The following is a 13,448-nucleotide window of genomic DNA, read 5'->3' as shown; positions in this document are numbered from 1 at the left end:
TTAACTCTATAAAACTTTAAAGTTCTTTCCTCGATTACAGTTTTACTTTTGAGAAACACATTTGGTCTTTCTTCGTCAATTGCACAAAAACTAGTCTTATTGAGAAATTCTTTCAGATTTTTGGTGAGCAATCTATTCTGAAGAAGCATTTTAATTCTTTCATTCTGCATTGTTTCGAGTATTTTTCTCCTGTCTGGTCTTCAGCTGGTGAAGTTCATCTTGATTTGTTGGACATAGACTTGCTGTCTATTGAATTTTTTATTCCTGCTCTTGATATTAAACTCTGACATTGTCAGTCAGTTACCGTAGTTGTGCATGTCGCATAAGACTTTTCTTAATTTTGAGCATCCTTTGCATTCATGTCTTCCTAGACTACAATCCTGTATGCAGTTAATTCTAGCACTGGTACCTACATCATAAGGCTATGTTATACAGGCTGACACAAGCGTCTCCATAGTTTATATATGATGCATTTATTTCAATGTTGTTACTGATCTTTAAGATATTTTATCTATTCATTACTTTTCATATAGTTAATTTCATTATTTCCATTCTTCACCGGGCTATTTTCCCTAGTTGGAGCCTTTGGGCTTATAGTATCCTGCTTTTCCAACTACAGGTGTAGCTTAGCTAGTAGTAATGATGATATTTTTGGGTCGAGTTGATTTTATATTTTTCTTCAGAATTCTGGATTCGGTGATATGGTGTTGAGGTTTATAGATATATAATTAGGTAATTGTTTCTATTATTTAGAGCTTTAAATTACCTCTGTTTTCTTCTGTGGAAGTCAGCAATACATGGAGTCTCTTTTTGGCCAGATGTTCATATAAAGGTTGACCGTCGTATATTTCCACTAACTTCCCTACTGACTTAGGTCAAGATTTGGCACAGTTGTGACGTCTTGACTGAAAGACAGACACGGCGGCTTGCACAAGCCATTGGTTATTATTATTAACTGCTAGATTTCTTATTTTACTAATGGCATAAGTATTAAAAGGAAATCATCATCATCATCATCGCCTCCTACTCCTATTAACGCAAATGGCCTAGGTGAAATGTCGTCTCTATTTTGAGCTTTTAAATCAATACTTCTACATTGATCATCTACTTCATGCTTCTTAGTCCTCAGCCTTGTAGGCCTCAGTCTTCCAACTCTTCTAGTGCCTTGTGGAGCCCAATTGAAAGGAAATAAATTAGGATTTTTTTTTAGTTTGAGAATGTTGATGAAATTGAGCTTCCGTGGAGAAGCAATTTGAACATCAGGTGAATATAGAAATAAATTTATTTAAATTCTGTTATTTAGAAGACCAATTTACCATCTGTCTATACCATACAGGATTTTAGAATGTGAAACGTATGAGATGGTGTGAATTTTACCTTACAATTAGGTACCATTTTGAATGATCAGTTTAAAATATTGTCATTGTAAGTCATGAATCATTAATGATAGACTGCAGTCTTTACTTTGAGCAAAGATAGAAAATTTTTATAGGTAAAAATTAATGAAATTATAATTTTTTCTTTTCAAAATTAGTTGATTAAAAATGTTTCAAGTTTTAATTAAATTACCATGTTTTTTCTGTTCAAAATTATTTGTAAAAATGTTTAAACTATTTTGTTGATCAGTTTAAAATATTGTCATTGAAAGTCATGAATTATTAAGGATATAATGATAGACTGCAGACTTTACTTTGAGCAAAGATAGAAAATTTTTATAGATAAAAATTAATGAAATTCTTTTTCTTCAAAATTATTTGATTGAAAATGTTTAAAATGTAATTAAATTACCATGTTTTTCTGTTCAAAATTATTTATCAAAATGTTTAAACTATTTTGTCGATCAGTTTAAAATATTGTCTTTGTAAGTCATGAATCATTAATGATATAAAAATGATAGACAGCAGTCTTTACTTTGAGCAAAGATAGAATATTTTCATAGATGAAAATTGATGAAATTATAATTTTTTCCTTTAATTGAAAAATTATTTGATTAAAAATGTTTGAAATTTAATTAAAATACCATGTTTTTCTGTTCAAAATATTTGTAAAAATGTTTAAACTATTTTCTTGATCAGTTTAAAATATTGTCATTGAAAGTCATGAATCATTAAGGATATAAAAATTGATAGACTGCAGTCTTTACTTTGCGCTCAAAGATAGAACATTTTTTTTAATAGATAAAAATTAATGAAATAATTTTTTCTTTTTCAAAATGATTTGATTAAAATTGTTTACAATTTAATTAGATTACCATGTTTTTCTGTTCAAAGTTATTTGTAAAATTGTTTATACTATTTTGTTGATCAGTTTAAAATAATCATTGAAAGTCATGAATCATTAAGGATATAAAAATTGGTAGACTGCAGTCTTTACTTTGAGCATAGATAGAACGTTTTTTTTTTTACAGATAAGAATTGATGAAATAATTTTTTCTTTTTCAAAATTATTTGATTAAAAATGTTTAAAATGTAAGTAGATTACCATGTTTTTCTGTTCAAAGTTATTTGTAAAATTGTTTATACTATTTTGTTGATCAGTTTAAAGTATTGTCATTGAAAGTCATGAATCATTAAGGATATAAAAATTGATAGACTGCAGTCTTTACTTTGAGCATAGATAGAACGTTTTTTTTTTATAGATAAAAATTGAAGAAATAATTTTTTCTTTTTCAAAATTATTTGATTAAAATTGTTTAAAATGTAATTAGATTACTATGTTTTTCTGTTCAAAGTTATTTGTAAAATTGTTTATACTATTTTGTTGATCAGTTTAAAGTATTGTCATTGAAAGTCATGAATCATTAAGGATATAAAAATTGATAAGACTGCAGTCTTTACTTTGAGCAAAGATAAAACGTTTTTTTTTTATAGTTGAAAATTGAAGAAATAATTTTTTCTTTTTCAAAATTATTTGATTAGAAATGTTTGAAATTTAATTAAATTACCATGTTTTTCTGTTCAAAGTTTTGTATAAATGTTTAAACTTTTTTGTTACTTAGTATTTTGTAAAGTCTTGTACTTAAATGTTTTTTGAGAGCCGAGTGTTTGAAGTATAGAAAATCTTAGTTTTGAAAACTAGTGCTTCCTTGTGGAGTACTGTAGTGATTAACTTTTGATGTTCTAGATTTAAGTTTGAAGAATACAGTACTGTATAATCAATCAAACTTGGTGAATAACTGGTATAGACGCTGGAGAAATTAACTCCAGCGTCTATACCAGTTATTCACTAAGTTTGATTGATACAGTACTGTATTCTTCATACTTAAATCTAGAACATAAAAAGTTAGTCACTACAGTACTCCACAAGGTAGCACAAGTTTTCAAAACTTGAGATTTTCTATGTTTCATACTCGGCTCTCATAAGAACTTTTAAAGTTTTAAGACTTTACAAAATACCAAAACTTGAACTTGTGATATTTGTTTGAAAACATTCTTAGGATTTATTTTAATTTCCCATTACAACTTTATATTGTATATTTTTTTAAAATATAAACTTGATATCATATTTCTAGTATTGTGCTCAATCTATGCACATGGAATTATACATATGATATTTATTTTACGGTAATATACCATGCATAAAAACTTGTATAAAATTATGTACAAAGATATTTTAGAAGAAAACAAAAAGAAGAAAATAAAAAACAGAACTTAACAACAACAAACTTTTATTTTCCATAAAATTACAAAGGTAAAAAATATTACAAAGTAAAAATTAAGCTATTTTTTTTCTGAGCTCATTTAGTGTACCCCCCCAAATAAGGGCTGACCTCTGGAACAGCATTTTTCTAGCTCTATGAGCTCTGCCTGCTACCCCGATCACCGTAAAGCCTATGTAGAAGTTGAAAAGTCCCTGAATCTCTCCTGTGAAGAGTGAGGTGACATTCATATCTTGGAATGTTGATTTGAAATGCTAAGTGACTGCAGTTTGCTTACTGTAAGTAGCCTGTCACTGGGACACCTCCCAGTTGGTTAACATAGCTGAAATATGTATTTTGAAAAAGCCTGATAATAAGTCAAGGAATATCATAACTTTAAACTCTGCTGCAGACATTTTGAAACTTACTGATAGAGTAAAATATTTAGCTATAATTCTAAAAGGTGTTGAAATATATCACAGAACCAGAGATGTCTTTGGACATTGGACTTGAGAAAATTCCTGAGTTGTAACAACCAATAATTTGCTTTTTAAAGTTCCATTTTACAAAGCAAATTTCCTATGTAAACTCATGACTTAATTGAAGCAATAAATGGAGTTGAGACTTAAATTCTTTCAATGACCTAAGAACATATTTGACTAGTTTCATAAACCATTTGAAGAATGCTACCAATCAGACTAAATCCTGCTTAACATTATAACTGAAATGAATAGTAATACCATGAAGGTACTTGGGTAATGTTACTGTGGAGTTGAAATATATATCCTTTTCATGAGACGTTTTTAAACAGCAATTCACTTTTCGTTGTGTACCCCAATCCAATGATACCGTGCATAGCCTTGATGCTAAGTCCAGTATAGGAAAAAATAGAATGTACAGAGCGGAAGAATTAGCCGTAACTCTTCAACACTTTCTTGAAAGCAATACCACTTCAATAAGCAAAATATATTCAACCACATAAATGCATAATTGTCAAAGTAGGAATGCATCTTAATAATACTTTTAATTTCAAGCAAATGTTTCCCTGGATTCAAGATTATTTTGATTATAAGGAAAATATTTCTCTATTTTCATGCAGATATCTCTTTAATATGACCTGAACAGGAACAGTTTAAGCTCAATTAAACTTGTGAAGTTAAGCAGTATTGATTAAAATGATTAATTCAGTAGATAACCTGAAGAATATATAATTGAATCGGTTAACATAACAAAGCCACTTTGTTTAAGCAAAAAACCCTGAATGTGAATGAATTATCATTAATATTCGGACATTAATAGTTTACTTAAGTGTTCCAAGTCACCACTGAGAACCGGAGTCCTCATTTCAAGTACAGTCTACTATATTTGGATGGTAGAAACTCCCTAGAAAGCAGTAAGACCAAATACACAACTAAGGTAAATTCGTGCGATGGTTCTCAAATGCGCAAAAGACTTCGGAAAAGGGGATGACATCAAATGCAGGGTACTGCCCTGACACCCCAGCTTCACCCCAGCCGGTTATGTGCCAGATCGGACTGAGGTCGCATTCCCCTGCACCGACGAGTTAGCACAGGCAGCACACCCTTCAAGAGGGGAACTGAAAGACGTGGTATTGGTATCAAGGTAATCTTAAATACCAAAACGCAGCTGTCAGTAACTCCCTTGGAGGGTAACTACCTGACCTTTACATTAAATTAAAATTTATGTACATGGTAAAGTAATTTCCTGCATATTCTGTATACCAAAAGATAAAAAGACAGTTGAAATGTGCCCTTTCGTATGGCGGTCTTTTGAGCAAATGGCCGTCTTAATTGCCAGGTTGTCCTTAATTTACGATATAGTACTGACTGCCATTTTCATTCTAAGGTACCGTACTGTATTTCACTAAACTCAATTCAGTCTCAACTGACTCCTGATGCAACAACAGATTCAAAAGAAGATCTGATGCTAAATTGAGCCAAAAATTTCTCAAGACCCATCATGCTGCAATAAACTTATGGACAAAATATTCCCACCACAGGGAAAACACCAAAAAACTGGTTCAGCCGAAATAACCAAAGATGGATTCCTTTTTAACCTGTACATTATAAGAAAGTGTTCACAGCAACTTCCTTTCAAGCAAACTTAAGAGAAAATATAGCTACTCTCAATTCCCTTCAAGAAGCTGCCGTTATATTCATATAAACCTGAGAATATAATACAAAAACCTTTCTTAAGATGAGGTTAAATGTACCTGGATAATTCAATCTCATTCCATGTCAACAAACCTTAGGCAACGATAATAAAACTCATATTCCTAAAGGAATATTGTACCAGTGTGATTCCTCACTTAACACACATGAAAGTTCAACTACCTTGGAATTACTGTGTCACCATAAAGGAACACACCAAACAGATCAAAGTTATGAGGAGAACCTCATGCAAATCACTGATAAAACACACATTGAGTTTACCACTTGCTAATAAGCTAGAGACCCATGGTAATCAACTTCAACACGAGTATACCACTTGCTAATAAGCTTGAGACCCATGGCAATCAACTCCAACATGAGTTTACTACTCGCTAATAAGATTAAGACATGTGACAATCAACTTGAAGACCGAAACATTTCCAAAACTTGTGAATAGTTTCTAATCTAGAAAGATTGCACAGAAATGTGCGAAAGTTACCCAACTGAAAACTCACGCACTCTAAGAAAATCTGTGTCCACAAGAATAGCTCCACACGGCAATAAACTATATTTACTCCCAAGAAACAAGAAGAGTTTTCCCTTCAAAGAAGTAAAGACCATGCAAGACTTTTATCAATAGGAAATTAGTAACCAACACTTCCTACAGATTTCTGCACTATCCTCTGCCTTTGGTTTGCTTTTCTTTCTTACTTACAGGCAACAGACCTACAGTTTCTCAATTGAAAAGAGATAAAAGTCATTACAAGGATAATGGTTAACCATTAGTCTACAAACAGGATAAAAAAACAGTTCAAATTGAGCCAAATGGAGCAATTACAAGTCTCAGAAACTCAGGTGAAGACAGCAAATAATAACAAATTTTCTGGATTTAGACAGTAGAAACCACAGCAGAAAAATGAAAGGGCTGTACGCTGGACTTTCGACACGAAAGGAATTCCGAGTGGCGACTGGCATTCATGTCAACCCACACAGGAGATTACACCATCCGAGCACTAATCCAGTAATTAGAAGACAGCATATTGTAAAGTTAAAAACAGAAGGCAAAATCCTTCAACATCATCCAATTACTAAGGACATTCCCAGCAAGTTGTTAGCTATAGCAGACTTGCTTGCAACAAAGATTTAGGAACTTGGAAACAATGAACAGCTTATAGTATTTAACTCATTGCTTCTTCCAGAGGCCTATTGACACTGCTGTGATCCAAAACATACAACACTGCAACAGGGAAAGTGTCCTACACTAGCTTACACTCCTCAACACCTAAACAGGATTGGAGATAAATATTTGCTTCATGTCTTCTATGATTAGCAAGAAGACAAATTCATTTTCACTTGATCTTTGTAAAATACAAAACTTAAACTGGAACTTGCTGTTATAATCTCTGGTCATTAGATTGTATGACAGAGATGGTGATTTCAATAAATTTTGTCCAAAAAGGACAAAGTTAGAAAGTTCAAACAGCCCAGGGAGAAATTACCTCAGCAGATAAAATACTAACTGCTAAAAGATATTAAAATCCATCATAAGTTCTAGCAGAATACGCTCACTTACAAAGTAAATGTAGAATTCAAAATCCAAAACAATAGCAAACGACATTCGTACAAAGTGCAGTACAAATGCCGATGTAAATTCCTTGGTCAAATACTGTACGGGTCAAAACACAGGTAATCTTGATTTTGAAAATAGCTAATGGCACCAACAAAAACAAGAAAAGTTGATGGCACTAGAGCAATTTCCTTACACAAGCAAGAGGGAAAATATAATGATATCCTCAGTAAGTAACATGAAATAAAGCAGACATGAGATAGTGAGGCAAAAAATCTAAGTCTGCCTGATCACAGAATTAAGCAAAGACCATAGCTACAGAACTCAAGAGAAAAATGCATTAGGTTTTACAACAGAGTTCGGGACTTCAATAAATTTCCCTCCAAAAATGACAAAAATTAACGAGTACAAACTGCTCAAAGGGAAATTATCTTCCATATAAAAATGCCAGCTATAGAAAAAAAATACTAGCAAAACTACATTTATTTTCAAAGCAAATTCATAATTGAAAATCCAAATCAGAGTCAAAAGACATTCGTGAAATAAGTACAGTAGAAACGTCGATGGAAATTCCTTGATCAAATACTGTACCGATCAAAGCACAAGTAATCTCAGTTCTGAAAATGGCTAACGTCACCAACAAACACAAGAAAAGCTGATGGCATTACAGCAATTCCATTAGACAACAGGATGGTAAACCTAATGATATCCACATTAAGAAACATGAATAAGTACAGAAAACACGAAGCAGTGCGACAAAATATCAGCGGCTGCCTTGTGCATACAAATCACCTATGACCGAAGCTACAGATCTCAAAAGAAATTTGGATAAAGACTCATTGTATCAACAGCTGTTCATATTAATACATGTATAATTTTGAAAAGGCACAATGGAATTAAGTTCACCTTGTATGAGTAAGGGAACTTCCATACACCGATCACATTAGGATAAATTTTGCTTCTCAGGGTCAAGCTGATAAGGATTCGATTTATGAAACCACAAATCAGATGAAAGGAAGATTATTGGAAATATATTCTCTAGTAAAAAATATTGAAAATACAGTAATCAAATGCATTTGAGGTATAGTTACATTTGAGTTGCACAGAAACAAATGTTCTTACGTCAGAAAATCAAACAAAACAGATATTGACTTTCCTTCCTTCAATGGCAGAAACTGCATTCTGAACACTGACAGATGAAAACACTTAGATAAGGGCAAGAGACTCTAAAAGCAAACTATAATACCTATAACTTATGCGGCACAGTACTCAGGCATGCAACTAATGAAGGTAACAAGCAAAACAAACATTTAGAAAAATCAGCTGTTGAGAAGAGCACCTAAACAAATATTCCTCTAAAGATCAGCTGTTTACAGCATCAAAACAAAAATCTGCAGAGAGCATTTGACGTTAGGAAAACCAGGTGTTGAGAGGAGCACCTAAACAAATATTCCTCTAAAGATCAGCTGTTTACAGCAACGTCAAAACAGAAATCTGCAGAGAGCATTTGACGTTGGGAAAATCAGCTGTTGAGAGGAGCACCTAAACAAATATTCCTATAAAGATCAGCTGTTTACAGCAACATCAAAACAGAAATCTGCTGAGAGCATTTGTCGCTAAAAAATCAGCTGTTGAGAGAAGCACATAAACAAATATTCCTCTAAAGATCAGCTGTTTACAGCATCAAAACAAAAATCTGCAGAGAGCATTTGACGTTAGGAAAACCAGGTGTTGAGAGGAGCACCTAAACAAATATTCCTCTAAAGATCAGCTGTTTACAGCAACGTCAAAACAGAAATCTGCAGAGAGCATTTGACGTTGGGAAAATCAGCTGTTGAGAGGAGCACCTAAACAAATATTCCTATAAAGATCAGCTGTTTACAGCAACATCAAAACAGAAATCTGCTGAGAGCATTTGTCGCTAAAAAATCAGCTGTTGAGAGAAGCACATAAATAAATATTCCTCTAAAAATCAGCTGTTTACAGTAACGTCAAAACAGAAATCTGCTGAGAGTATTTGACGTTAGGAAAATCAGGTGTTGAGAGGAGCACCTAAACAAATATTCCTCTAAAGATCAGCTGTTTACAGCAACGTCAAAAATGAAATCTGCAGAGAGCATTTGACGTTAGGAAAATCAGCTGTTGAGAGGAGCACCTAAACAAATATTCCTATAAAGATCAGCCGTTTACAGCAACATCAAAACAGAAATCTGCTGAGAGCATTTGACGTTAGAAAAATCAGCTGTTGAGAGGAACACCTAAACAAATATTCCTATAAAGATCAGCTGTTTACAGCAACATCAAAACAGAAATCTGCTGAGAGCATTTGACGTTAGGAAAATCAGCTGTTGAGAGGAGCACCTAAACAAATATTCCTATAAAGATCAGCTGTTTACAGCAACGTCAAAAATGAAATCTGCTGAGAGCATTTGTCGCTAAAAAATCAGCTGTTGAGAGAAGCACATAAACAAATATTCCTCTAAAGATCAGCTGTTTACAGCAACATCAAAACAGAAATCTGCTGAGAGCATTTGACGTTAGAAAAATCAGCTGTTGAGAGGAACACCTAAACAAATATTCCTCTAAAGATCAGCTGTTTACAGCAACGTCAAAACAGAAATCAGCTGAGAGCATTTGACGTTAGAAAAATCAGCTGTTGAGAGGAGCATCTAAACAAATATTCCTCTAAAGATCAGCTGTTTACAGCAACATCAAAACAGAAATCTGCTGAGAGCATTTGACGTTAGAAAAATCAGCTGTTGAGAGGAGCATCTAAACAAATATTCCTCTAAAGATCAGCTGTTTACAGCAACATCAAAACAGAAATCTGCTGAGAGCATTTGACGTTAGAAAAATCAGCTGTTGAGAGGAACACCTAAACAAATATTCCTCTAAAGATCAGCTGTTTACAGCAACGTCAAAACAGAAATCTGCTGAGAGCATTTGACGTTAGAAAAATCAGCTGTTGAGAGGAGCATCTAAACAAATATTCCTCTAAAGATCAGCTGTTTACAGCAACGTCAAAACAGAAATCTGCTGAGAGCATTTGACGCAGGCCTTTTGAAATTAAGGTTTAAAAAGCAGTTTTCAAAGAGGACACATATTTGATGCATCTTCATGAGCTGTGCTTAGATAAGGCAAACGGGATGCATATACCGGTAGCTCCGTCTTCTTCCAGCTAGGCTTTAGTCACTTGCACTAAAGCAAAAGTTTATTACTCCCTTAGATCCTCAGGAAAAACACTAGAGTCAGGTTTAATAATACAAGGAATATACATTACATATTCCTTACATGACATGGAATTAAATCTACCTAAGATTTACCAAAAGCCACAAAAAATCCTTGGAAGAGACAAAATAAAATCAAATGCACAAAAAAATATCCTTAAAATGGAGAAAAGGAAATAAAATGCACAAAAAATTCCTTGGAACAGACAAAATGAAATCAAATGCCCCCCAAAAAATCCTGGAACAGACAAAAGGAAATCAAATGCACAAAAAAATCCTTGGAACAGACAAAAGGAAATCAAATGCACAAATATTTCTTTGGAATGGACAAAAGGAAATAAAATGCGCAAACAAATTCCTAGGTACAGACAAAAGGAAATCAAATGCACAAATATTTCTTTGGAATGGACAAAAGGAAATAAAATGCACAAAAAAATTCCTAGGTATAGACAAAAGGAAATCAAATACACAAATATTTCTTTGGAACGGACAAAAGGAAATAAAATGCGCAAAAAAATTCCTAGGTACAGACAAAAGGAAATCACATGCACAAAAAAATTCCTTGGAACAGACAAAAGGAAATCTAATGCACAAAAAAAATCCTTGGAACAGACAATGAATATTTGTGGTACAGTATCAGATTACTGTACATTAGATGATTATAAATCCTTATAATCTTGATAATACTTCCACAGAACAAATATATTCCAGTGACTTCTATCTGTGATGTTTGACACATTTGGCAGTTATGAAATCTGTTTAACCATCTAATTTCTAGGCTTCAAAAAAACTGAAATGTGTCAAGGGATTTAAAAGACTGACACTAAAACAGTGTAAGAAACAGTAAGATTATCGAACACATTTCATTCTAAAATCTTACTATTTCAGGATTCCAGAAACCTGCAACTTCTTTTACATAACCAAGCAACAATAGATTCTGCCAAAACACTTTATACACCTGTCAATCTGAATAGACTGGGAGTAACAAAATCTGCATAAAAATGATAGAAACACAAATCTAGACTCCAACTATAAAAGCATGGTTCAAAGACAATATTGCTTAACTTACGCCAAACTTAAGCAGAACCTAACAAAATCAGACCAACTAAAACCAAGAAATAGGGAAGAATAAAGTAAAAAAAGAAGCTATATCTTCTTCCTTGACCAAACTTGGTTGAAACCAAATCATTCATGAAATTTTACCATGGATAACTTTAAGAATTACACCTTAACTTTAGCGTTTGAAAAAAGTCCCTTCATGCAAATCAGAGACATTTGAATCATGTCCTGTTTACAAAAAACCTCAATAAAAACGACCACATCGTAATAAACACACATGACACATTTGGCAATCTATTAGGACAATACAGGTTCAGTTTCATATTCAATAGTACCTTTTTTCACAAGAATTTAACCTGGCATGGCCAAACATATTTGCTTCACCTTTTGGTATGCAGTTAATAAATTTACGTGTACAAAAAATTAATGAAATGAAAGATTACTGCATCAAATCGGGGCGAAATGACGCAGCCGTGTGCATGTTGCACTTTTCTTCAATCAAAAACACATTCCAGAAACACAACACGTTGCATTGCAACTGTGCTTCGTCATGTATAGGGTGATACTGGACTCCTTTCTAAATAGTTTCTACCATCCCAATATAAAAAGACATGTTCCGAAACTCTTCCGTGTCCTTCGTGGGACAAGTTACTGTACATAAACTAAAAATCCCTACAATTAATGATTTCTGGGCATTCACACTCTGTGACTTTCAATGTCTTCAACTATAAAATACAGACAGGTTACTACTAATATCACAAAAATCAATATCACCAACTTCATAAGCCTAATCAAACTTACATTAAATTGTTCCTCTTCACATCAAATTAATAGAGATAACATTGTAAAAATATAGAGATGTTTTTCTTGGTAATCAATTCTAAATCATAAATACAGGGATAGACAGTTACCAGAAAAAAAAAGTGATTATCAAATTGCAATCATATTTTAACAAATTATGCATCTTTTATTTTGTTTATTAAAGCATTCAAGTTTCAAAGCGGATGTTAGAGCTACAGCCGATTATTTTGTTCTCTAGACATTCTATTCAAAATGACTGAACTTATAATCAAGTTTATGCAATCACTTTAAGAGTCAGATTACGCAAATAAAAGTGAATATCCTATAAAACATAAGATGAAAAGGAAACTTTTTCACTTCCACGGTAAACTTATCCAACCACGGTACTACTTTACATCAGTTACAATGGAACCAGGAAGGAATCATTCTAATTGGAAACCTTTCTTCAAATGGCATATCAAACTGGTCAAAGACCTTAGGTCACTTCAAGAATTTAAAAACTATAAATCCATTTGCTACCTCGTCAGTCATAAGTTACAGCCGCAACTCAAGAATTCTTTCAAGACATTCAATGACAAAAATTATCTTTATTTCTGTGATATTTTTAAACACCTTTGAGAATTCAAGACAGGCTAATATTGTAACTCTATCAATAAGAAAAAAATTACAACAGAGTTTTAAGTTACAAATATTTCTTGGCTAAGTACTGTATCAAGCTCTTTAAAATACATATTGAGTCAACACGTTAACCAAATGGAAGATGGCCCAGTGAGAAACTACTTACAGTAAACAAAGAGTACAGCACGTAGATTTCAAAACAACTTACCCTTGTGTCACCACAACACTCACACGAGGGACCCAGGGACCGTCCAGGGCTTCTACATGTGCGGCTTCTGGTGGCGAGGCTGCAGGGGAGACACAGATTGCTAGGCCTGTTCCAGAGGTCAGCCCCTTTAGGTGATGGCACATGGCCTTTATTTGTTTTT

The sequence above is a fragment of the Palaemon carinicauda genome, unplaced genomic scaffold (assembly GCF_036898095.1).
Source record: "Palaemon carinicauda isolate YSFRI2023 unplaced genomic scaffold, ASM3689809v2 scaffold120, whole genome shotgun sequence".
Taxonomy (NCBI): domain Eukaryota; kingdom Metazoa; phylum Arthropoda; class Malacostraca; order Decapoda; family Palaemonidae; genus Palaemon; species Palaemon carinicauda.
This window is presented reverse-complemented; position numbering follows the sequence as displayed.